This window comes from Telopea speciosissima, chromosome 10, assembly GCF_018873765.1.
Source record: "Telopea speciosissima isolate NSW1024214 ecotype Mountain lineage chromosome 10, Tspe_v1, whole genome shotgun sequence".
Classification (NCBI taxonomy): Eukaryota; Viridiplantae; Streptophyta; class Magnoliopsida; order Proteales; family Proteaceae; genus Telopea; species Telopea speciosissima.
In genome coordinates this window covers 35,197,876-35,225,628 of record NC_057925.1, presented here as the reverse complement: position 1 = coordinate 35,225,628, position 27,753 = coordinate 35,197,876, and the positions used below count along the sequence as shown (strand labels likewise).

General features: G+C 42.9%; 1 long non-coding RNA gene across 1 annotated transcript; it reads right to left on the bottom strand.

The window, feature by feature from the left end:
• Positions 1–1,101: 1,101 nt before the first annotated feature.
• LOC122643024 lies at positions 1,102–25,969 on the bottom strand. The gene is made up of 3 exons (XR_006330149.1): positions 25,959–25,969; positions 12,811–12,817; positions 1,102–1,159 (listed from the first exon to the last, which is right to left on the bottom strand). It is a non-coding gene; the product is annotated as an uncharacterized LOC122643024 (long non-coding RNA).
• Positions 25,970–27,753: the final 1,784 nt, after the last annotated feature.

Below are 27,753 nucleotides of genomic sequence, written 5' to 3'. Positions count from 1 at the left end.
AGCATTGGGATAGCTATTGAAGATCATTGAAAGCTGCCTTTTTTGGAAGACATTCCAGTCCTGGTTTGCTGATCATGTCTGTCCAGGTTTTGAAGATCAATTATTTCAAGATCTTGAAGGTTTATTTGGGAGCTACATTCATCTGTCAAGCTGGATTCTGCTACAACTTAGTTTTTTCTCATTTTTGTTCAAGTTGGGCATTAGTACCTTATGTGCGCCAACTTGAGGGGGAGTGTTAGCATTATTAGGAGTTTTTTTTTTCTTTAGTTCAAGCTAAATCCTCTTTCTTTTTTTTTTGGATGAATCGGATCCTCTTTCTTTACTTATTTGTATAATCTAGCTTGAGGGGGAGTGTTGGAATATGTAATCCAGAATACCGTGGGGGTATTCTGATCCTTTTGGGGTAATTTTATTCTTATGTTATTATGTCGACTATGCGGGTTTTAGTCCCACATCGCCTATTTCAGTCCCTTGGTAAGTTTCTCCTCTATTATAAATAGAAGGGCCTACCTATCAATTAAATAACTCAAGCATTACAATCAATTCTTCTTCCATCTTCTCTTCTCTCTCCAGTTACTGGTTACAGGTCCTAGGTTTTCTACAATAACCCAGGCCTCCGGAACTCTTGTTTGAGGCTAAAGATGCATCACAGTTCAGTTTAAACGCAGGGGTAGCCGGAGGTGTCCATTTCAGGGCAGAAGATGGTCTTGGTGATTCAGAAGGCGAGTAATCAGCTTGAGGGAGATAAGAGTTAAGAAATTCTTGGCATAATTGATATGCCTTCCTGAGAACTTCCTGAGGATCTCCTTGGTTGCCAATGCTCCTAAGGTAGCGAAATTCCTTGTCGAGTAAGTTTCGACCCGCACGAAAGGTGTAATGATTTGGGCACTATCTAGGAGAGAGCCTCGGTGAAATAGACATGTCTGTGAAGATGCGGACTACCTGCACTAGGATAGAAAGACCCTATGAAGCTTTATTGTTCCCTGGGATTGGCTTTGGGCCTTTCCTAAGCAGCTTAGGTGGAGGGCGAAGAAGGCCTCCTTCTGGGGGGGCCCGAGCCATCAGTAGGTCTTACGACTTTACGGAGACCTGTATTTTTGGTAAACAGTCACCCGGGCCTGGTCACTGTGACCCCCTTTGTGAGGAGGCACCCCTTCTCCTGAAGTTACAGGGCTATTTTGTCGAGTTCCTTACAGAGAATTGTCTCACGCCCCTAGGTATTCTCTACCTACCCACCTGTGTTGGTTTCGGGTACAGGTACCCTTTTCCTGAAGGATCCGTAAAAGTGTTCCTCGATGGTCATACAAAAAAATTGACCATGACTCTATCCATTTATGGATTGTGTTACGTCAAGAAATCGCTTGGTGGTCCCTTCGAGTGCCATAACCTGCAAAAGAACCTAGTTGACAAAGGAGAATTGATGTGGTTCCGGCCTAGGACTCTTCGATGTCTAAGTTAGATCTCTCTGAGCAAATAGATGAATAGTTAGAATTCAAGATGGATCGATGGGGTAGAGTACTTTCACATTTATAGTAGAGTGTGGCGGTGTGGAGAGTCCCAGTTGATGATGAGTAACCCTCGTAGTAGATAGAGTTCCTAGGTAGTAGGATTCTTCTCCTGGTTGGTTGTTTCCCTACGGGAGATAGAGTCCCGGAAGGGTAGATGTTCATGGTAGATAGACATTTAAACGTCTTAGACTGTTGGATAAGATCCTTGGTGTATGGATCCATCTAGGACTATGTTGCTGGTAGGCGGTGTCCTGTACCCATGAGATGAAGTATATCTTGTTGTTGGCAGTAATAGCCTGCGTGTAGTACTTGGACTTCCTTGTTGATGGTAGTAGCCCGTAGTACCTGGACTTTCGTGTTGGTCCTTTCCCATCCGGGCTAATCAAGTGAGATGTAAGGTGGTCGGCCTCGGGATGGTCTTCCTACTTGGGTCGGGACACGTGGCAACTCTCAATTGGTCGGTGTGATTTTGGGTTTATCACTTGCCCCCCACTCTCTTGGAAAGGAGTGTCCAAGAGAGTAGTTTTTTCATTTTTGCAACAGTGAGGGGCTTGCTATAAATAAACTCTTTTCGGAGGGTGTTCCTATGAATTCCTTAGTCAAGTGGGAGAGGTTGAGGGTTCTAATCCCTCCCATTGCACTTTTTACCTTTTCTTTCCTTTTTCCTTTTTATTTTGCCTATATCTTCTTTCCTCTCTCCTCATTCTTCACTTTTCATTTCTCTCATTCTCTCATACTTTTTTGCTTTTTCTTTTGCTTGGAGGCTTTTTCTCCCTTGCTTTGGACTTTGTTGCCATTCCTTGTGCCCCTCAAGTGTTTGCTCTTGGGTCACAAGGAACAGTGTGGCCTCTTTCTAGCTTTCTTGTTTTGCCATAGTCTCTCCTTCCCTTGGCCATTAGCCCTGGGTCCATTCATCTTTATCACAACTATGGTGCCTGTTGCGTCCTTGCGTACTCGTCGCTTTGTGTCCATCTCGGCCTCATGCCCATCTCACGCTTCGTGCCCTTCTTGTGCCTCGTGCCCATCGTACCTCGTGCCTATCATGCGTCACACCTGCCTTGGTCTCGTGCCCATCCTGGATCTCGTGCCCATCTCTGACCCCGCACCCAACCTCGATCTTGCACTGGTCTCTAGCCTCGCGCCCGTCTTGGCCTCATGCCCAACCTCGGTCTCGCGCCCGTGCCTTGGTCTCGCTTCTGTCTCCAGCCTCATGCCTGTCTTGGTCTCGCGCCCATCCTTGATCTCGCACCTATCTCCGACCTCGCACCCGTCTCCAGCTTCCTGCCCGTCTTGGCCTCGTGCCCAACTTCGATCTCTTGCTCGTGCCTCACGCCCATCTTGGCCTCGCATCTAGCCTCTAGCCTTGCGCCCAGCCTTGGTCTTGTGCCCATGCCTCGCGCTTGTCTTGGTCTCGCGCCTATCCATTGCCTAGCTTTGTGGTTTGCTCCTGTGTTACCTTGTGCCTTTGGTCTCTAGGGTCCTTGTGTCTTTAGCCTCATTGGTCGCACCTGCGGCCTTTCAGGTATCACCTCGGCCAGAAAATACATTTTTTTTTTCTATGGTACCTGACGGATTTCTTTCTTGTTCGTTGTAGTTCTTTTCCTTCTTCTCTTGGGTTGGCAGCTTAGCATTAGGGGAGTACCACCCAAGTAAGTAGCCTTCCTTATCTTTGTTCATAACGTCTAACGACTCTGACTCTACCACAGAGGTGAGGGGTCCTCTGATGGGCCTTCTTTAGGGTCATTTTCATCTGTAGATACTCTCCCTCTATTGCCTTCTCCTAGAGCTATTGTCAGCGATGAGGAGGAGGGGGTCTCTGGTGACTCTGATCCTAGCAGGGGTCCTAGTACCTCTGGGGAGGCGCCCTCGGTTGTTGACCTTGCTAGTAGGATGGCTCAATTTTCTAGCGTCCTGACGGCCTCGGACCTAGTATCCCAATGCCAAGAATACCATATAACTCCCGAGGTTGTCCTTCACGCCCCAGGGGATGACGACCGTGCTTTCTCCCATCGGGTGGACGAGATTCATCTTTACAGAGTTTTCTTTGCTTATGGCCTTCGCCTCCCCGTCCCTCGCTTTGTTGAGTTGGTCTTGGACCACTGGCACCTCACCCCTGGGCAGCTAATGCCCAACTCCTGGAGGATTATCTTGGGCTTTTATGTATTCTTTACTCGGATGGGGCGTGCCACCACTGTTCCTCTGTTCTCGCACTTCTATTTATTGAGGAAGGGGGATGGCGAGTGGTATCATTTCATTCGCCGTGTCCTCAAGGGGCCCTTTCTGACTTTGAGTTCTTTGAGGGGCTCACCAGTTTGGTGAAGTATTGGAGGGATCGATTTTTCTTTGCCACGGTCCCTCGATGTTTGTTGCGGACCACCTAGGAGGTTATTGACCTCAAGAGTGTGAACCGTCCCCTTAAGCTAAATGACTTCGAGAGCGACTCCCTCCAGCGGTGTTTGGGACGTGGTCTATTCAACATCCGAGAGTTGGACTCAAAGTCCTTCCTATTCCTTTGGAAGCTGAGTCCTGGTAAGGTTTTTGTTCTCGTGCCTGTACTTGGTACTTGTGTCTAGCCTTTTCTTTTTTATTTATCTGTTGCTGACTTGCTTCTTGTTCTTGTCTACTGTTTGTTGTTCAGTGGATCTGCGATCGGACCCTGCCATTTTTTACGCTAATTCACGGAGGAGGGTGGCTCAGAGGGATGCGGCTCAGGACGTAGTTCCCGTGGGTGACTCTTCTGCTAGGGTAGGAGACACTGCTACTTCGTCGGCCCTTACTCCCCCTCCTACAATGGTCGTGGCTGTGGGCGCCAAGATGAAGGGGGGTCCCGACCCTCCTGGCACTGTGAGGACCTCCCCGTGGGTTAAGCTTCCACGACCGACCCCTGTTCCTACTACTGCGCCTGGCGCTTCCATTCCACCCTCCTCCAGAGGTAAAGGGGTGGTTTCTTCTTCTAGTACAGCTACGGACCCGCCTAGTCTATCTCCTCTGACTCTTCCCTAGGATCTCCAAGAGGGTGCTTCTCTATCCGATGGTGGCATTGCGCGGGAGTGCCTAGATAAGGGCCGGCTCCCTGCTGAGTGTTTGGCTCTATAGGAGATGAGCCATTCAGACCTACTACAGTCCCTCTACGGGGATCTTGCTTCGGTAAGTGGTACCTTTTGATTTCTTACTATTTGGTACTTCGTACATTGGAGGCTTATTAACAATGACTTTGGTTGCAGGTTTAGCAGTGCACTACTGAGGTAGTACTCCGCCTGGAGCGATTCACTTTCCAGGAGATCCAGCAGGCTCAAAAGCTGCGAAGTTTGGAGAGGGATCTTCAGGAACAGAGGGTCGCTTGTGAGGAAGGTGTCGCCCAGGGGAGGAGGATGGCTGAGGAGATCAGCACCTTATCCTCTAGGAGTGCTACTTTGGAGGCCCAGTGCTCAGCTTCGAGTGCCAGGGTCCATGCCTTAGAGGAGGAGCTCCAGACCATGAGGCAGGGTCATGAGGCTGAGCTGATCCAGGCTGGTAAGCAAGTTATGGCGGAGTTTCAAAAATCTTGAGCCATCATCGATCTATTCTACGAGTACAACCAGGAGGTGTATGATTCGGGGGTCCATGACATGGCGGCCTACGTCCTTGGGGAGACTTCTGATTATGACCTCTCTCGGTTTCTGGGCTACATACCGTCGATCACAGTGGCTTTAAGGGTTACAGATGTTCCTAAGGGTGTTGTTCCACCTGAGGAGGGCGTTGCTCTACCCGTGGAGGGTGTGACTCACCCGTCAAAGGCTGATATGGCTTCTCCTCTGGAGGAGGATGTGACTCCCTCAAGGGAGAGTGTGGAGGTTCCTTGACTTTGTATTTTTTCTCGTGCGTGTGGAACTTGGAACTTTTAAACTTGGCTTGTAATTATTGTTGCCTCCTACTTTTGATATTTATGATTGAGTTATCGCCTCTTATGTGTGTTGTTGCTCGTCACTCGTATATGGCCAATAGGCCTTAGTAGTCGTTGAACCTTTGTAGCCTTGAGCCTTGGTGGTCCTTGGACCTTGGAGGCCTTACGCCTTGGTAGTCATTTGACCTCGGTAGCCTTATGCCTCGGTGGTCCGTGGACCTTGGTGGCCTTACGCCTTGGTGGTCATTTAACCTCGGTGGCCTTACGCCTCGGTGGTCCGTGGACCTTGGTGGCCTTACGCCTTGGTGGTCATTTGACCTCAGTGGCCTTATGCCTCGGTGGTTCGTGGACCTTGGTAGCCTTACGCCTTGGTGGTCATTTGACCTTGGTTGCCTTGCGCCTCGGTGGTCCTTGGACTTTGGTGGTAATTTGACCTCAATGGCCTTACGCCTCGGTGGTCCATGGACCTTGCTGGTCATTTGTCCTCGGTGGCCTTACGCCTTGGTGGCCATTTGACCTTGGTGGCCTTACGCCTCGGTGGTCCATGGACCTTGGTGGCCTTATGCCTTGGTGGTCTTTTGACCTTGATACTTGAAAGTGTTCGACCGACGGTCGAGAAGTAGACGGTGTAGCCCAAAAATAAATATTTACTTCAAAATCCCAAAAAATTTCAAATCATCCTTAAAAATGGAATATTGTAATGCGATACTGCAATGCAAACTACTACAAACTACTGTGGCTGAAAGCCAACTACCGCTACTCTACTAGTAGTATTTCTTCAGATGCTCCGAGTTCCAAGCATGGTCTACCTTCTTGCCCCCTGGAGTTTTCAAGCGGTAGGTCCTTGGGCGTATCTGCTTGGAAATTATGTAGGGTCCTTCCCAGTTGGCTGACAACTTGCCCTCCTTCCCTAGCTGTGACGCTCTAGCCCTCCTTATAACTAGGTCTCCCTGGTGGAAGAGCCTTTCTCTGACCTTGGCTTTGTAGTACTTGGCTGTTCATTGCTGGTATGCCATGTTCCTTAGGAGTGCCTTCTTGCGAACCTCGTCCAAGAAGTCCAAATTCGCCCGGAGCCCGTCGTCGTAGGTGCCCTCGTTGAAGTGAAGGACTCTATAGGACATTGCAAAGACCTCTACTGGTGCCAGGGCCTCGATACCATATGCCAATCGAAATGGGCTCTCTCCTGTGGGTGTCCTTACTGTGGTTCGGTACGCCCACAGGACACTTGGAAGTTCCTTGACCCAGTTTTCTTTGGCTCCCTCTAGCCTCTTCTTGATTCCCTCTAGTAGTGTTCTGTTGGTCACCCCCACCTGACCATTGGCCTGTGGGTAGGCTACTGAAAAAGGCCGATAGTCAATGTTGTAGAGTTGGTAGAAAGCCTTGAACTTTGGGTTGTTGAATTGCTTCCCATTGTCCAAGACTATTATCCTTGGTACCCTGAACCTGTAGATTACGTCGTCACGGATGAACTTCTCCATTTCATTCTCTATTATCTTCTCAAGTGGTTTAGCCTCGACCCATTTGGTGAAATAGTCGATGGCGACTACCAGGTACTTTCAGTTCCTTGATGCTGCCGTGAAGTCACCCAGGATGTCCATCCCCCACATGGCGAATGGTATGGGGTTGAGGATAGGTGTCAATTTGGTGGCGGGTAGATGGGGTACTGGGGCGAACAATTGACATTGCTCGTAAGTTTTGACATACTATATGGCTTCTTCTTGCATCTGTGGCCAAAGGCGAAAGACATTGTAGGCTAGTGCTCGCCCTCCCATGTGGCTTCCGCTTATCGCCAGGGCGTACTTGGCTCCCTTGGGTCCTAGGCACCTAAGTAGTGGTGCAGTGACCCCCCTCTTATATAGTACCCCATCAACGATCGTGTACTTTGCAGCTCTCATCCTGATCTTCCTTGCCTCGACCTTGTCTCCTGGTTGGACGTCGTTCTATAGGTAGTTGAGTATGGGATCCTGTAAATTCACCTAGAGGGGGGGTGAATAGGTGAAGCTAGTAGAAATAGTGCGAAAATAAAACAATTGATAAAACAAAGCAAATAAATTGTGAAAGTAACACAATCATTTTATAGTGGTTCGGCCAAATATGCCTACGTCCACTCCTCTCACCTTAGATAGAATTCCACTAAAAAGAATCTTGAGAATGAGCAAGAGAAGTCATTCAACTCTTGATTAGGAGCAAGAGGACTCACACCACCAACTACTCTTGATTGACGAGCAAGAGGACTCAACACATTTAACTACTCTTGATTTCGAGCAAGAGGACTCACAACATATAATAAAGAGAACTTTACTAAGTAAGGATTACCTCAACCTTAGTGAATGTGTAGCTAACTTCCACTTTGAAGCTTCAATGCTAAGTGAATATAATTAGCTAGAGTGGGAAGTGAACTTGAATGCTTTGATGAATGAATGCTTCAACACTTTGAATGTTCAAGTTCGAATGCCTTTGCGATGCTTTTGATTAGTCTTAATTGATTGTAATTAGTCCAAATGAGCTTACATATTTATAGGCAAAGGTACTCAAAGCATCTAAGGTTCATTGCCATTTTAGGATATAATTCTATCCTAATCCGGTATGCCGTTTCCTAATTCGGTATGCCGCATCATGGAATCTATCCGTTGTCAAACGGCTAATTCCCAACAGACATATTGCAATTCGGTATGCTGGATCTGATTCGGTATGCCGGATTCTCAATTCGGTATGCCAGATCAGATGTAGCACATTCCGGTTGCTCTCTGTAAGCAAACCCTGAGATTGCAAACAAACAGGTCAAGATGGATTCGGCCTAATCCGGTATGCCGGATCAGTTGATTTTGTTGAAAATGGCTAAGTCCATATTTGGACAAGTGTAGGGCCATTAGCTTAGGTTAGGTCCATGTAAAAACACCTCCTAGAGTCACTCTACATGTATGCATGCGTGAGTGTGTGCATTACAAATGGACTTAAACTTTAACTACATCTTAATACAAAAACATTGAACACATGCTTATAAAAACTCTTGTATTTGAGATGCTTGATCATGGTCTTTGAACATAGTCCTTCTCTCAGTCTTTTTCTTCACACCATACTTTGATACTTTGTCTAGGTTCAATAATGTTATGAAAGCTCCCCTTACTTGATGCTTATTTCTTGTAAGGTCTCTATACAGTAATATACAAGTTAGTTCAACTAACTTATTTGTTATCATCAAAATCATATAAGGTGATGTGTGGATTTTACCCCAACAATCTCCCCCTTTTTGATGATGACAAATAACTTAGTACCAAATATTATAATATCAAGATAGTATCAAGAAACACAATTTGTATTAATGAAAGACTTGCATTGACTTAATTAAAATAAAAATGTTTACATAGCATTAGCAAAACATAGTCAAACATAAATCCAAATTCAAATTCAAAACCCAATTCCCAATTTCTCTCCCCCTTTGGCATTATCGAAAAGGGACAAGGGAGGAAATAACAAGAAAGATCACTCCGGATGGACAGTTGGATCTTGAGATGACATCCTCGAAAATGGAGGGATAGAGGGAATAACTCCTTGAGGTGCAACACTATGAGAGGCACCGGCTTAAGGAGTAGCTCCCGGTGTGTGAAATGGTAGATGTCCAAGATTGAGAGAGAAAGATTGAATTACTGTAAGTATACTCGCTTGTGTAGAATTAAGGGAATCAAAACCGATCTTCATGAACAAAATTCATTTTTTAAGCAAAATATACTTTCAATTCATGAACAACCAAACTTTAATCAAAAGGATTGCATAACCCTAGGTCTCTTCTAAGAGAGCAGAGCCTCTCTTCACTCAAGGATTTGGTGAAGATATCTGCAAGTTGCTTCTCGGTCTCAATATAATCAAGATGAATTTCACCTCTTTGAGCAGTATCACGTAAGAAGTGATGACGGATATCAATATGTTTAGCTCGAGAGTGTAAAATCAGATTTTTACTGAGATTAATAGCACTGGTGTTATCACATTGGATTGAGGAAGTGTCAAACTTAACTCCATAGTTTTGGAGAGCTTGCCTCATCCATAACACTTATGCACAACATCGTCCAGCGGTGATGTATTCAGCTTCGGTGGTAGATAGAGCGACTGAATTTTGCTTCTTACTAAACCACAAAACTAAGCATGATCCAAGAAAGTGATAAGCACCACTTGTACTCTTTTGATCAACATGACACCCGACAAAGTCGGCGTCAGAGAAGCTAATAAGGTTAAAGTCATTGTCCATAGGGTACCATAAGCCAATGCTTGGAGTTCCTTTTAAGTACTTAAAGATTCTCTTTACAGTACTCAAATGAGATTGCATAGGTTGGGCTTGAAACCTAGCACAAGCACAGACACTAAACATAATGTCCGATCTACTACCCGTTAGGTGGAGTAAGCTACCTATCATGCCTCTATACTTAGTTGGGTCAACTGGGCATCTTCATCCTTGGACAGAGTTACAGATGTGCTCATTGGAGTACTGGATGACTTCTGTCCATTGATGTCGAACTTCTTTAACAGTTCTTTAAGATATTTGGTTTGACTAATGAAAATCCCATTAGTTGTCTATTTTAGTTGAAGTCCTAAAAAGAAATTCAATTCACCCATAAGACTCATTTCAAATTCACTACTCATACTCTTACTAAAATCAAGACATAGAGATTCATTGGTAGAGCTAAAAATGATGTCATCTACATAAATTTGAACTAGGATTATATCTTTATTTCTATGTTTCACAAAGAGAATAGTATCTATCTTACCCATAGTAAAACCATCATCTATCAGGAACTTACTCAGCCTGTCGTACCATGCTCTTGGAGTTTGTTTCAAGCCATAAAGAGCTTTCTTCAATTTGTAGACATAGTCAGGATGCTTTGGGTCTTTGAATCCAGGTGGTTGAATGACGTGTGCTTCTTCATTGATGAAGCTATTTAAAAATGAGATATTCACGTCCATTTGATGTAACCTGAAATTCTTATGACAAGCAAACGCAAGTAACATTCTAATAGATTCTAGTCTTGCTACAGGTGCATATGTCTCATCAAAGTCAATACCTTCCTGTTGGTTATAGCCTTGGCAACCAGTCTAAACTTATTTCTAATAATATTACTATCTTCATCAAATTTATTTCTAAATACCCATCTAGTTCCAATAATTTTGGTGTTAGATGGTCTTGGCACTAAGTCCCAAACTTGATTTCTTTCAAATTGATTGAGCTCTTCTTGCATAGCAATTATCCAATTACTATCCAAAAGTGCTTCTTTGATATTCTTGGGTTCGATGGTAGAAATGAAGGCCACATTGGAACAAATATTTTGGATTTTACTCCTAGTTTGTATACATTTATCAAGATTTCCAATGACAAGGTCAAGAGGGTGGTCTTTAATAGTTCTAATTTCTTTGGGAAGTTGATGTACTTGATCATTAGGTTCATCTAGAGTGACTTTTTCAACTCTCTTCCTAATTTCAAGTACTTCATCCTCATCATCTTCTTCTAGGTCTTTATAGTTTTCTTTTGCCATAGATTCATCAAATTTAACATTCATAGATTCTTCCACAACTAGTGTTCTTTTATTAAAGACTCTATAAGCTCTACTATTTGTGGAGTAGCCTAGAAAAATACCATCATCGGCCTTTTCCTCAAACTTTTCTAAGTTGTCCTTAGTGTTAAGAATAAAACAAGCACAACCAAACACTTTAAAGTAATCAACTTTAGGAAGCTTATTATGGAAAAGTTCATAGGGGGTCTTTAACAAAATAGGTCTTATCAAAACCCAGTTTAACACATAACATGCTGTGTGAACAGCTTCAGCCCGAAAATATTTAGGCAAGGAGTACTCATTGAGCATTGTCCTAGCCGTTTCTTGGATAGTTCTATTCTTCCTTTCAATCACACCATTAGATTGTGGTGTTCTAGGAGTCGAAAAATTATGAGTTATATCTTGTTTTCGACAAAACTCCCCAAATTCGTCTCTATTGTCAAATTCACCGCCATGATCACTTTTGATAGAGGTAATCATGTAACCCTTCTGATTTTGTACTCTCTTACAAAGAGACACAAATTCTTCAAAAGCATCATTTTTATGCTTGAGAAAGAGGGTCCAGGTGAAACGAGACTAGTCATCTACAATTACAAAAGTATACTTCTTACCTCCTAGGGTTGTGGTTTGGATAGGTCCAAACAAATCAAGGTGAAGCAGTTACAAAGGTCTTGATGTAGCAACAGAATTTATAGCCTTATGAGATATCTTTGTAAGTTTACTTCTTTGACATGCTCCACATGTGTGTTGCTTATCAAAGTTCAACTTAGGTAGGTTTCTCACCAAATTTTTTGAGGATAGGGATCTAATAGTCTTAGAATTAATGTGTCCCAACTTTCTATGCCATAAAATAATATCATCAGATTTAGAAATAAGGCATGCATCAACAGAATTTACACTAAATATGCAAGTGTACACATTATTCTTCTTACAACCCTCAAGAATCACATTATCTTTTGAATCCTTGATCTCACATTTAGAGGCATTAAAATTTACATAATATCCAATGTTGCATAGTTGACTTACACTAAGTAAATTGTACTTGAGGTTATCAACTAGACTGACGTTAGAAATCATTGTACCTCCAAACTTGATTGATCCATTTCCGATGATTCTACCTTTGCTGTTGTCTCCAAAGGATACCCATCCTCCTTTTTACTTCTTGAGCTCGGAGAACAACTTTGGGTTGGAAGTCATATGTTTTGAGCAGCCACTATCAATGTACCATTCCATGTTGCTCTACAAAATAAGAGATACTCAATAAAATTTTGGTCCCCATTAAGAGTTGGGTCCATAATTGTTGGTATCATACATTCCTCTTGGTTTCCAAACCATTTGGTTACCATTTCCCTTTTGGTTCTCATACCAATTTGTGTATAATTAAGGTTTTCAAGGTCTTTGGCTTTGAGGTGCTTTATAAGGTCCTTGGTTCTTAGGTGATCTTTGTACTTTTGGTGGGATTCTAATTGAGCTTTGCCTATTAGGATAACTTCTCCTATTTTGACCATTATAGGGTCTTTTAGGATGAAAGAAAGATTGGTCCATGTGACGATATTCCCAAATGATATGTCTTTTCTTATTGCAATTATTGCAAACAACCACTTAAGGAATATTTGAGGTCTTCCTATTGAGATTGGTGTTCTTGGATTGAGAACTTTTCTTTCTAATGTAGCATTCCTCAATAGAGTGTCCTCTCTTTTTGTAATAGTTGCAATACTTATTCTTCTTTACCTTCTTACTTGCTATTTTATTTGAACTTGCCTCTTTGGTTTGATTTGAACTCTTGTTCACATCATAGCCTACCCCTTCTTTGTTGAAAGGTGTTTTGGAGGCATTTCCAATTAGAATATCAAGTGTTTTCTTACCATTTGTGAATGACTCTAGGGCTTTATACAATTCTCCTTTTCTTCTTCTAAGTTGTTCACTTGAGAAGTTAGAAATGTGTTTTGGTCTTTAAGAGTGTTGATCTCATTCAAGAGATTCTTTTTAGTGGTTGCTAGTTCCAAACTATTTTGATAGAGATCTTCAAAAGCCTCTTCTAGCTCCAAAAAATCTTTATCTTTATGAAATGGAGAAGTGGGGGTTACCTCATTTTGAGATTCTTCATCTTCAATAGCCATGAGTGCGAGATTGGTTTGTTCTTCTTCATCTTGAGATACTTCGTCATCTTCCTCTTCATCGCTTGAATCAAGTGTGTGTTCGACTCTGTAGGCCTTTTTGTACTTCTTCATTTTGGGACAATCTCCCCTAAAATATCCTATTTTCCTACACTCATAACAAATAATATCTTTGGAAGAGGAGTCAGTGGCATCTTTTGAAAGACTCTTACCTTTCTGATCTTTTGAGAACCTCCTTTTGTTGAATGAGGTCTTGCCTTTATTCTTTAGGAACCTTGAGAACTTTTTGGTAAGATACGAAATTTTGTCCTCCAAAAGCTCTTCTTCATTGTCACTTATTTCATAAGATTTGAAAGCCACAACTTTCTTCTTTGGTTCCTTAGGCTCATCTTCCTTGGTACCAAGTTTAAGCTCCATTTCATGAGTTTGTAGAGATCCCAAAAGCTCATCTAGGCTTAGCTTGTCTATGTCTTTGGACTCTTTGATTGCCGTAGTCTTGAGTCTCCATTCTTTTGAAAGAGATCTCAATATCTTTCGGATATTTTCTCCATTAGAATAAACTTTCCCTAAACCCTTCAGCTTGTTCACAATATTAGTAAAACGAGTAAACATTACATAGATATCTTCATCACTTTTCATTTTAAACAATTCATACTCGTTTATATGCATATCGATTTCAGATTGTTTAACTTCAGATGTACCTTCATAGATAACAACTAACTTGTCAAACATCTCCTTAGCGGAGTCACACATATAAGTTCTATTGTACTCCTTTTCTCCTAGAGCACATTGAATATAGCTTATAGCTACAAAGTTGAGTTGCATCTTTCCTTTTTCAATAGGGGTCCATTCTTTTTTGGGCTTATCTATGGTATTTGGTCCATTTTCGATGACTTCCCATGCATCGATATTGCTGGCACAAACGAAGTTCTTGAAGCGATTGTTCCAATAGAAAAATCCTTCACCTTCAAAGAAGGGTGGTCGCGTAATATTGTATCCTTCAACCTTACGATTGACAGAGGATCCCATGGTCTTTACTCTTAGTTGGATTGAGAACAATCACGGTCTTGAGCTCCCGCTCTGATACCAAATGTAAATACACCCGGGGACAAATCTTTCACTCACTGAGAAGTGAAAACCTGTGACTATATCGTCCTGAAGACGGATGCGACGGGAAGAAGTGGCATTTGGAAGTGTTGCTGACTTAACATTTAGGTTTCGGCATAACAAAGCTTGCACTGTCTTTTCGCACTTAGGTGCACAGTGTGCCATTGGTAATGATTCTACTACGGTGCCACAAATTCGCAAGCTGATCCTAAGTAATCATTGTTGTTCATTGGATTCTGGAGGAACTACTTCGTTAGGATTAGGGAATTACCGCGATTCTTCCTGAATAGCCTGGATTCTCCCGTCGGGGGGGGGTGAATATGTGAAGCTAGTGAAAATAGTGTGGAAATAAAACAATTGATAAAATAAATCAAATAAATTACGAAATAACACAATCATTTTATAGTGGTTCGGCCAAATATGCCTACGTCCACTCCTCTCACCTTAGAGAGAATTCTACTAAAAAGAATCTTGAGAATGAGCAAGAGAACTCGTACAACTCTTGATTAGGAGCAAGAGGACTCACACCACCAACTACTCTTAATTGACGAGCAAGAGGACTCAACACATTTAACTACTCTTGATTTCGAGCAAGAGGACTCACAACATATAATAAAAAGAACTTTACTAAGTAAGGATTACCTCAACCTTAGTGAATGTGTAGCTAACTTCCACTTTGCATCTTCAATGCTAAGTGAATATAATTAGCTAGAGAGGGAAGTGAACTTGAATGCTTTGATGAATGAATGCTTCAACACTTTGAATGTTCAAGTTCGAATGCCTTTATGATGCTTTTGATTAGTCTTAATTGATTGTAATTAGTCCAAATGAGCTTACCTATTTATAGGTAAAGGTGTTCAAAGCATCTAAGGTTCATTACCATTTTAGGATATAATTCTGCCCTAATCCGGTATGCCGTTTCCTAATTCGGTATGCCGGATCATGGAATCTATCCGCTGTCAAATGGCTAATTCCCAACAGACATATTGCAATTCGGTATCCTGGATCTGATTCGGTATGCCGGATTCTCAATTCGATATGCCGAATTCTCAATTCGGTATGCCGGATCAGATGTAGCACATTCCGGTTGCTCTTTGTGAGCAAACCCTGAGATTGCAAACAAACAGGTCAAGATGGATTCGGCATGCCGAATTAGGATTCGGTATGCCGGATCAGCTGATTTTGCTGAAAATGGCTAAGTCCATGTTTGGACAAGTGTGGGGCCATTAGCTTAGGTTAGGTCCATGTAAAAACACCTCCTAGGGTCACTCTACATGTATGCATGCGTGAGTGTGTGCATTACAAATGGACTTAAACTTTAACTACATCTTAATACAAAAACATTGAACACATGCTTATAAAAACTCTTGTATTTGAGATGCTTGATCATGGTCTTTGAACAGTCCTTCTCTTAGTCTTTTTCTTCACACCATACTTTGATACTTTGTCTAGGTTCAATAATGTTATGAAAGCTCCCCCTTACTTGATGCTTATTTCTTGTAAGGTCTCTATACAGTAAAACACAAGTTAGTTCAACTAACTTATTTGTTATCATCAAAACCATATAAGGTGATGTGTGGATTTTACCCCAACAGATCCATCCAGCTTGACCCTTCCTCAATTTCATTGACCTGCTTCTCCTGGTATGTTGGCTCATGCAGTATTTCGATGTACACGGCACGGACCAAGTTCCAGAGCTCATCGTTGGTGAGCCTGGATAGGGCGTTGACTGCGGCGTTCTCGACCCTCAGTACTTGAACCATCTCAAACTTTGTAAACTCCCCCGATCATCTCGAACTCCTCAAACTTCTCAAACTTCTCAGACTCTGCCACTAAACCTCGAGCTCGCGTCATATGCGTTCATCCTTTGCCTGGTACTCCTTGTTACTATAGGTTGGGAGTTACTTCGTACGACTAGGTGGGTGACCTGGATGGCCCTTATAATTCGTAGTTCGATAAATAATGCCTCATGCTCGGCCTCATTATTAGATGCGTGGAAACTTTTAGGGCTGGTGGTCATAAATCCAGCCATGCTCCTTGCCGCATTACTCGATCTATCCACGAACATCTCGCACGACCCTTGATTATGCTCCTCACTCGACCTGTCCACAAACATCTCCCTATTGCACTCGATCTGTTCCTCGAACATCTTGTTGACCATTCTCTGGTAGGTGGCTCTTGCATTCTTTAGCTCAAACGGCATGGCGCGATAGCAATAGTTCTCCTTGTCTGTCTGAAACGTTGTATAGGACTCATCCTCCTCATTCATGAAGCTCAACATATCATGGTCGATGGTAGCGTCGATCAACAGGTCAATCCTTGGTAGCGGGTATTCATCCTTTGGGCATGCCTGGTTCAGATCTGTGCAGTCGACACACATCCTTCACTTCGCATTAGGTTTTGGTACCATGACCACGTTCACGAGCCAGGTTGTGAACTTCTCTTCTCTGATGAATCCTGACTGGCTCAACTTCTCGACCTCTTCCTTGATGGCTTGCTGTCGGTCAAGGGTGAAATTTTGTCGCTTCTGTTGGACGGGCTTCCTGGTTGGGTTTATGTGTAGCCTATGTTCGGCTATGGACCAGGGTATGCCTAGCATGTTAGAGGTTGACCATACAAAGACATCCATGTTTTCTTGGAGGAGATGCCCAAGCTCGTCCTTCTATTCCACACTTGTTGCCATTATTCTTCTTGATGAAGGTCTCATAACATTCCCTGGCTTTCTTCAGGTCTCCTCAGACCTCGCTCACCCCATTCTCTGTGGGGAACTTCATCTTCAGATGGATGGGTGATACAACTCCTTTAAGGGCCATTAGAGATGGTCGCCCTAGGAGGCTGTTAAAGGATACCACGGACTTGACGACTATGAAGTTCACCATGAATGTCATCTGTCAAGGGTGCTCTCCAAAGGTGACGGACAACTCTGTTATCCCTCTGATGGAGACTATAGTGCCCAAGAACCTGTGGAGGTAGGTGAGCTCTAATTTGAGTTGGTCGTCGCCAAACCCGAACTTCCTATAGGCCTCTAGTGAAAGCACGTTCACAGACGCCCCAATGTCTATTAACATCCTGTGTACTGGTCGGTTGGCTATCTCCACCTATACTACCAGGGCATCCTCATGTGGAAAGCTCAGTCGTTCCAGGTCTATATCCGAGAAGGAGATTACCGTCTCGGTCTTGGCTATCTTGCTTGGCTTCTCTGCTTTTCCCACGAACCTGGTGTGGGTTTTGGCCTTCCTGGAAGACTCCTGCTCAGGTCCTCCCAGTATGGTGAGGATGGGGGCTCCCTTGGTGCCACTTGGCTCTGCTTCGTCTCTCCTCTCTTCTGGGCGGTCTCTCTCCTTATCTCGATCTGTTCTTCTTTCTTCCCTCCTTGACTCTTCTCTTTCTCGTTCATGGCCTCTACCTTCTTGGCTCAAACGGCTGCCATGTCCTCCTTTCACATACTTGTTCAAGCTCCCTGCCTTTACAAGTTGTTCTATCTCCCTTTTCAGTTGAATGCAATCCTTTGTGTCATGCCCAATATCTTTGTGGAAGAGACAGTACTTGTTGAGGTTGCGCTTCTCAAGTCCTGCTAGCATGAGTCATGGCCAATGTAGTAGGCCACGGTCTTGGATCTGCATGAGGATCTGAGACATAGTGGTATTTAGGGGTGTGAACTCAGGGCTGCTTGTTCGGTCATTTCTCTCTAGGCAACGGTCGGTCCTTCTGGACTGGCGGTCGCCCTTTTCTTGTCGACGTTGGGTCCTCGATCTCTTGCTCTCTTTACAGTCATCCGGCGCCGACCTCTTATTATCTGCGGCTTGGCCTCGATCACTTTCTTCCTAGCCTGCAGTACCTCGGCCATGTTGGCAAACTCATTGCACCGATCCAGAAGTTCTTTTATGGTCCTGGTCTCATGTCGTGCCAGTTCCTTGATCAAGTCTAGGTCTCTGATGCCCCCAGCCAAGACTGCATGCTGGGTCTGGTCGTCTAAGTCTCGGACCTCCAAGGACTCCTTGGTGAACTCGGTGACGTACTCCCTGAGGGACTCCCCAGGGTTCTGTACCACATTCAGTAGATTGACCGTGGTCTTCTTCTGCTTGATGCTGCTTTGAAAGCTGGTGATGTTTTACTCGCAGAGTTCTACGAACGAACTTATCGATCTAGGTCGTAGCCTGGAGAACCATGAAGTGGCTGCACCCTTGAGGGATGCAGGGAATGTTTGGCAGGAGACCACGTCAGATCCCCCATTGAGGGTCATCATCCCATTAAAGTAGTTGATATGGTCATTAGGGTCCGTGGTACCACTGTAGAGTTCAAAGGTGGGTAACCTGAACCAGGAGGCAAGTGCGGATGCCATGATCTTTGCCGAGAATGGATGTTTGTCTGGGTACTGAATGCGTCTCACCCTTGGTCTACTTCTTTAGCCCTTCCAGCATCTCGTCCAAATCTCAGAGTTTTTTTATCTAACTCTTCTTCTCGCGACTGTCCATCACACTTGGCTGGATGTTTACTGCGACCTCGCTCTCGATCTCTCCTTGAAGTTCCCTCCTGTCGTGAGTTTTGACGGGATGGTGAGTGGTCACGATGTGATGAACCCTGGTGTGAACGTGAGGGACTTTCTTCTCGGTAGGTCCGGCTCCGCCTTGGTGTGTGGCTTCCTCCTAGTCGACCTTGGAATACTGACCTCCTGATCAAACCTTAGGGACTGGGTACCACGGACCTGTGTGTTGGTGTCCCCCCACGTCCTGAATGTACTGGCAGGTCCGCCGTTCTCTTGGGATGCTACGAAGGATCTCCCTGCTGGCGAGTGGGACTTGCATGGCTTGCGAGTCTCTCTAATCTTTCACTCCTAGGAGGTGGCCTCCTAGGGTTTTTCTCTTGTCGAGGGATGGGCTCTGTCCTTTGTGGTGGCAACACCCTACAGCAATGGGACATTGCCCGCTGCCTCAAGTAGTCTCGAAAGAGTCATTGGTCATTGAGGATCTGTCGTTGCAAGTCATTGACTTGACCCACAGTTGTTGGTGCGTTAAGGTCAGGCACGAGCTCCACGGCTACTTCAGGGTTGAGGTCGACTACCTCAACCTGGTCGTTCTCTGGGATCTCCCTCTCCTAAGAGACATGGTCATTGGCTCTACGACGCGAGCTCTCTGGTGGAGGTGACCCATTCCTACCCCTCGCAGCCTTGTTGGTGGAGGGAGCGGTCTTCCTACCCCGTGGTGCCATTGAGTAGTTGAGGAATCAAGCTAGTAGGTATGATGGCTAGCGTCGTTCCCACAGACGGTGCTAATCTGTTGCATTAAGAAATTGCCTGGTGGTCCCTTCGAGTGTCGTAACCTGCAAAAGGACCTGGGTGACAAAGGAAAACCGATGTGGTTCAGGCCTAGGACTCTCTGATGCCTAAGTTAGATCTCTCTGAGCAAACAGATGAATAGTTAGAATTCAAGATGGATCGATGGGGTAGAGTACCTTCGCATTTATAGTAGAGTGTGCCAGTGTGGAGAGTCCCAGTTGATGACGAGTAACCCTCGTAGTAGATAGAGTTCCTAGGTAGTAGGATTCTTCTCCTGGTTGGTTGTTTCCCTATGGGAGATAGAGTCCTGGTAGGGTAGATGTTCCTAGTAGATAGACATTTAAACGTCTTAGTGTGTTGGATAAGATCCTTGGTGCATGGGTCCATCTGGGACTATGTTGCTGGTAGGCGGTGCCCTGTACCCATGAGATGATGTATATCTTGTTGTTGGCGGTAATAGCCTGCGTGTAGTACTTGGACTTCCTTGTTGATGGTAGTAGCCCGTAGTACCTGGACTTCCATGTTGGTCCTTTCCCATCCGGGCTAATCAAGTGAGGTGTAAGGTGGCCAACCTCGGGATGGTCTTCCTACTTGGGCCGGGACACGTGGCGGCTCCCGATTGACAGGTGTGATTTTGGGTTTATCAGATTGTAAGATCAACAGAGGGCAGCTGCTTAATCGTGAGATGAGAGCCAAACCAGATTGCTCTTGCAAAGGGGCAAGAGAAAAGGATATGATCCATTGATTAAGGAGCAAGGCCACATCTTGGACACAAAGGATCTATAAGGATTTTGCGCTTGAACAAGGCATCTTTAGAAGCTAAGCAACCTGCTGCTACTTTCCACAAGAAGCTCTTAATTTTTGGTAGACTTTTGCAAGCCCAGATCTTAGGCCATGGGACTTGAGATTGAGGGACCACCCAGTCGACGAAGATGGAGTTCTAGCGGCTTGCAATCTGTCTTCTTCATTACAGATGAAGTGATAAACCGATTTCACCGATAGTTTGGAGTGGCCCCAAACTTGAGAATCTCTACCAGGAAATATAACAAGGGGGATTTCCCATCTTTGACAGTCTTGAAAAGAAGCTCAATGTAGTTGTTTGGGGGATAAAAGAAAATAGAACACCCTAGACGCCATTTTGGGGAATTGTCTTCCTAAATTCCCTTCCATGATTATCTTCTATTATGAGTCAACTCAAGACAGAACCAAAGAAAAGGAGATTCCTTCCCCTATATCCGAAAATGCCTATATGGAATTTTTTTTTTTGTAAGAGCCTATTTGGAATCATGTTTAGATTATGGAATGCAAATATACTGTGCTCTAAGTCTCTAACTACATGGGTGCTTTTATTTGGGGGATCAAAGTAAAAAAATAATAAAATAAAATGGACTTTGGGCCTTGCTAAGCTTGGCATCAAGGCTACTTGCCTTGCTCAGCTTGGCATCAAGACTACTTTGCCCTTGTACTTGGGTAGTGAAAAAATTATTTTTATTAACGAGTTTTGTGGCTGAAAGGGTTTTGTCTCTTGTGCAGACGATTTATCACCTCCCTTGATACACAAAGATTATCCTATATTTTTTTTAAGAGAAAAAAATACTGAAGAATAAATAAAGGGAGAAAAATCTCACAAGGCTGCGTGGCCTCTGCACTAGCATGGGACTATCCAACAAGATTAGATTTTTCATTTTACATAGATGGGATGGTCATTTTTTCTTTTTTTTTTGGTAAGAAGAAAATTTATTGAGCTAGAGAGTCATTACAAACAATGGCTTCATTCTCACAAAGATGAAGAAGCCAAAGAGTGGTAATAGGCCAATCAATCGGAGACTCAACCGAAAAGGCCGACCTAGCCAAGGAATCAACCACACTATTGGCAGACCTTGGAACAAAAGAAAAAGAGCAATCATCAAAAGATTTCTGAAGCTGAACAATATCATGATGAATACTTTGAATGGCAAGCTCCGGATCAGATGAGGATAGCTGTTGAATTAACGAATAACAATCTGATTCCACCAAGACTTTCCAGAAACCACCCCTAGCAGCAAAAAGAATACCAGACTGAATAGCAAGGGCCTCTGCAATGAAAGCAGAGTCACAATTAACACCAACCGAATAAGCCAAAAGAGGATGGCCAAAGTGATCTCTTATAACGTTTCCAAGATCACCTTTCTTAGATCCTTTACTCCAAGCTGCATCAACATTCAATTTAACCCAAGAAGGTGCAGGGGGAATCCAACTATGAGTAGAAATAGAATCTGAAAAATGAATTGGTTCCAGAGTATGAGTAGGAGAGTAAGGTGGATTATTTGCAAGCTGGAATTCAGTGAAAGCTTTCTCTTCCATTTGAATAACCTCCCCCGACGACCAAGATCTATTTTTAAAGATAATATCATTTCTAGCTCTCCAGATATACCATAATAAAAATGAGGCTTGAGAAAATAAATCTTGAGCCATCTTCTTATCCATAGAAAACAAAAGATCCCATGCTTGAAGCCAATCGCTCACAGTAGCTTACAATGGAAAATTGACCTTTTGAGAAAGAGACGAGCCAAACCACACAGCTTTTGAAAAAGGGCAATTGACGAATATATGACCCACTGATTCCATTTCTGCTCCACATCTTTGACAAGAAGGATTAATAGGAATATTTCTAGAAATTAGGCCGGCACCAACAGCAATCCCATCCGCACAACACTTCCATAAAAAGAGCTTAATTTTAGGAAGAGTATGAGCATGCCAAATACGTTTCCAAAAAGATTCTTTCATCAACTGGAATGTTTTAGGATTTTAAGAAGAATTGGAGCGGTCCACAATAGAAGCTGCTCTCCTATTATTAAGGGGATGGTCATTTCACCTTTCTTGTATCTTGGTGCAGGGACCATGCAGCTTGAGAGCCTTCTTTTCCCATAAATAAAACAGCAAAAGGGATTCCTTGTGATTAGGTGGGTGGAAATAATTTCATTTTGGGGGGTTTAAGAGAACTGACAGACTCCATGCCTACAAGGTCACGTGGCTCCTGCGCTCAAACACAGGAACATGTGAAAGTAGCACTCTACTCCCTATGAATTCAAAAATGTTTTCTATGTTGATGCCCCTACGTGAGCTTTCATTCGCCCTTGTACTGGTGCAGGTGTTACACCACTAGATAGCGATCTCTTGCCCAACATATATATATATATATATATATATATCCTCTATATTGAGCACCATTTGAATGGAATATTCTAATTCAATATAAAACAGATTTCTCACTTGTCCTCTGCTTGACACCCAAGGATACATTCTAGACATGTGATTAAAAAATATTCCAATCCAACGGTTTGTTTAAACCAACTCTACTCATAGCTTTCTAATGCATGTAGTTCATGGTAGAGTGCACCAACAAAAAGTTGATCTTGATGTTAAATCGCGATCATCATCCAATTCCAACTGAGGTTGTCAACATTATACAGGATTCAAACATCTTGCAACCTACCTCAGTTCATGTCTATTTTTCTCATATTTCAAGGGAGAATAATAGTATAACTGACTCCCTTGCAAGAAGGGTCTTTTGTTTTGCACGTGTCGGACAAATTGGTCTATTTCCACTCCTTGGATTTCAAATTTATATAAAGTGCATCTTAAACACGCATCAATAAATAAATTTTTTATGACCAGCAAAAAAAACATTTATTATTTTGTCTTATTTACAAATTTGCCCTACCACCCTCATAAAAAAATGGACAAGAGTACAAACCACCTCAACATATCCATGGCACTATAACTGTACGCACCACAGTGCATTATAGTGCCATTTTTTTTAGGGGGTTTTCGAACGCTATTGTACTCCCTTTGTGCTTTGGGCTGTTTTGTAAACACCTCCTAGCTAGATAACCATTGTTTGACCGATGGGTTCTGGGGATCATATAAGATAGAGGGCTTCCAAACCAAATTGTCCACGCAAAATCATATGTGAAAAGGAAGTGATCAATTGTTTCCTCCTCCTTATTACATCTCTGGCAGATTGGGTCTACTAGGACTCGCATTTGATGTAAATTTTCCTAGTAGCTACACCATTAATACATGATCTCCATATAAAATTTCGAATCTTGGCGAAGCTTGGGCAGTACCAGATTTTCTTCCATAAGGGAGCCATGTTATGTGCCGTAGGCGTAGTTGCATCTGCCTGGTTGCAAATGAGATGGTATGCAGATTTGACGTTAAACTTTCCATCTTTTGATCCTCCCCATTTCCGTGAATCTTCTCCAGGGAAAATTGAGAGTTGAATCTTGAGGATTTCTGTTCTATCAACCTCATGAAAATACTAATTTAATAAATCTGGTCGCCATATTCTATTGTCTTCATCAATCAGATCAGTTACCCACTGTAGACTGCAATTAGAGGGCCTTGGGTGTTGGAGTTTAATATCTGAGGTGGATGGAATCCACGCCTCTTCCACATTATGGGGCTCCTTTAATTAATTTGGACTAACCACGTCTTGCACTCGTGCGCCTCAGGAATTCATTACTTCACAATTTACATCCCACGTGATATGGCATCTTACGAATGTGGACACCGTAACGTGGGTGGGTGGGGGGTTTGCCCAGATCAGCCGAAACAGGGATGGGTTGATCATTTCATAGGTGGAATGGGGTTGTATGGAAATAAGAGTGGATTGGTCCCCTCTGTGAAATGACCAACCCACCTCTATTGTTAGGGTTTTCGAGCACTACACCCTCCAGCTCCTGCCATGACTGGAGGAGAGCAAGGTCCAGAGTGGGGGCGGGGTCTCACTCCTCCCTTGCAAATTGGAGACCTTCCACAGCTCATCTCCACGACTTTAGAAAGATGCAGGTCAAATAAAGGCTAGTCAACGCACCGTTGTGTTGGAAAAGAGCCAGGTCCCAGACGGTGGGGGCGGGGTCTCACTCTTCTCTTGCAAATTGGAGACCTTTCACCGCTCACGACTTTAGAGAGATGCAGGTCAAAAAAAAGAGTAGTCAACGCACCGTTGTGTTGGAAAAGTCTTTCACGCACGTGTTATTACAAAATAGTGGGCTGGTGTGATTATGGATCGAATTGGAATCCAGGTCGGTTCAGTCTTTAAGGGTCATGGGGTCATAATCCAAATTCAATGTTTTTTATTTTTGGGTAAACCAAATCCAATGTTTGGGCAACCCTTGAAATCTAACTCCTCTCAGGTTCGTTGCCCGGTTAAGTTCATAGGTTCCTCTCATAGGAGATCGAAAATGACGATCTCGCCCCCAACTTGAATACGCTGTCCGGGTGGGATGAAGTCGTCATTTCTGCCCTCCATATGAGAAGAACCTACAAACCTAATCTGGCAAAGAACCTAAGAGGAGAAAAATTCCTGAAAAGACACCAAATATTGTGTCTATCTCAAAAATTTGTGTATCTCAACCATGGTTCGTAATTTCGGATTGGATCAGGATGGTCAATAGAAAATAGATTTTTATTAAAAATTTTAAAAAGAAAAATTTCTTTATCCAATCAAAAAGTAATAGAATGTCTTTTGATTGTTTTATAGGGAAAATTGAGAGACAATTAAAGATTAGAACAAATGGGAGATTAAAGTATGTGATAGTGATAAATAGTTATCTATATGGATTGCAACTATCTCAATCTAATATTTGATATTGAATGAATGTTGAGCACTCAGTCCGAGCCTCTCGTAACTCTACTCTTATCCCCCTTCCACCACTACTAATTTTGTTATCGATTGAACTATCCAATCTATTTCAAGACTCAGTCAATAGATACTAGGTCTTATCCTCTGCTTCTACTGGGTAAAAATTCGGCAAGTTAGATCACTAGAATAGTAAAATAAGGTATTTCGAATCCGATTCAATATCGATCCACTTGTACGGCCAGGGTAAAAAAGTTAAAAAATCTTTTTTTTTAATTAAAAAGTAGGGGTACATGCATCTAAAATCGGCTCAATTTTAGACGATCCCGAGACCAATCCATTACCAAGATAACGAACCATGATCTCAACCATTAGATTAACTGCACCATATATGAGAATTTTTTCCTCGATTATTTGATGGTTTATGAGATTTTATACATCTCATGTTTTTTTAGATTTTTCAAACATTTTCCTTACCCTTATAATTATACTTGGCGATGTCAAATTGATCTAAAATTTTAATGGTAGATGATGAGTACATGATGGAATGGATTAATGAGAATTAGTTCACCCAATGTTGGTGCATAGACCACACAGCCTAACAATAACCCCTTCCTAATTTTCTTTATTATTTTTTTTTTTTTTGGGTCCACCCCTTCCTAATTTCAAAACTTTCCACTTTAACATTGATTTGATTTCACTTCTTCCGTTATATGGTTAAGCTATTCAGGCAGGGGTACTTGAGCCAGTTTAGATTAGGCCCAATTAGGTACTGTGCGATTTTAATTGGACAATGTTGGGAATTCCAGCCCATGAGTTGTGTGGCACTTGGGAAATAATAGCCCAAGCTCATGTTTGTAGTGGTAGGCACTTGGTATGCTTTAGCTGGATTAGACCTGTACAACTCGGAAAAGGAAATGAAGGTTTTGTACTTAATGCAAAATTATTGGTTTATGGTGATTACATCTAGGGAAAAAGAACTCTGTCTGGGAGTGTAGCCTACGCCAGCACTCCCATGAGTCTATCTCTCTCTTTCCCATATGAAAAGACAACTTTGCCCCCTTGTTTTAAGGAGGAGAGAGATAAAACTGCTTCCCTTATATCTATGTAAAAATGTAAAACTATTGGACAAAATGACCCAAGGTTGAGATGGATTATATGGGCCTCCTGTTTGGGTTTGGATTGTGTTGAAATGGTGGGAGCCCAATGTTGATTGAGCTGTGCTTGTCTAGATGCACAAAGTAACCAACAATATGCCCAAGCCCAAGCCCAAGCCCAAGCCCAAACCGAAGCAAAAATACAATTACGGCTACCCCCCATCTTTTCCTTGTTTATGACTCTTTCGTTAGTTTGGGAGGGGGAACCTTGTCTATAACTCCCATGGTTTCCTCTTTACAAGAATTAGGTGGGGGTAGTGTACGTCCAAGCTCATGCAACTTGTGCTCATTGTATTGTTTATTTTAATATGGGAGAAATGTTCTCTATGGAGGAATGTATACCCCCTGCGCCCAAACACATGGGGGCAAAATGATCACCCTACCACCCATGAAAGGCTGTAATGACTGCCCTGTTGATGCTGCCACGTGCAATTCCATTGGCCTCACGTTCACACAGGGGCCAGCATGCTCCCACATAGAGAACTCTTGCCCTTAATTATCTTATGGGTAAGAGATCACTGCTTGATCGTATAGCCCTTACACCAATGCGGGGGCCAATGAGAGTGGACTGGGGCATCATCATAGATGTGCATTTTTTATTTTAGGAGGTGTTTGACGGTAAATTTGCACGCTCTTTGTGTCTAGGTGCTAGAGCCACATGACCAAACAACATTCTTTTTTCATCTTATATTATATTTATATAGGGCAAGAGATTGTTGTGTGGTCATATAGCGGCTGCACCAGCATGGTGACCAACGAGAGTGCACATAGAGGGATATGTTGGAATGGGATTTGTAATTTCACTAGGGCTGAACAGTAAATTCACAAAATCCTGTGTCTAGGCGTAGGAACCACATGACCCGTTACCATTCTTTTTCCCATTTATATATTTCTATTTAGATTATTCTATTGAGATTGTTAACCTTGAATGCATTGAAGACTTTCACATCAATTGATTGACTAGGAAAGAAAGGTTGGAAATTAACCTACTTCATCCTCCAACTTGATATCTTCCATTTTGCCCCTTTTACCTTATCTTTTTTTTTTTTCTTTTAATTTTCTTACTATCTAAATAATCCTCTATTTGCATAAAAAAACATATTAAAGAAAGGGAGAAGATACAAACCGAGAGAAGAACATTCCCTATAATTTAACAAAATATGAGAAATAAATGGAGGGGCAATGTTATTTCAAAGAACAAAAAATTGGAGGTTAACACCAAAAGATGCTAGCGCATCAGCAGATTGATTTCCCTCTTTATAGATTAAAAACAAAATTCAATAGTGGGGATATAATGCAAGCTCAGTTTGACAATGCCACATTAACAATCAAAATTTGGTTTTTAAGAGTGTGAATACAACCAACCGTCTCTTTAGTGTATGCCACCTCGTCAATAAATCTTTCAATGTGAATACAACCAGCCGTCACCAATCGTTAGGAGATCTTGCTAGCTACTTTCTTATTTTTTACGGAAGCTCTAGCTATTATATTGGGAAGATTACGAAAAGAAGATTTTTGCTATTTTTAAGAAGCTAATATC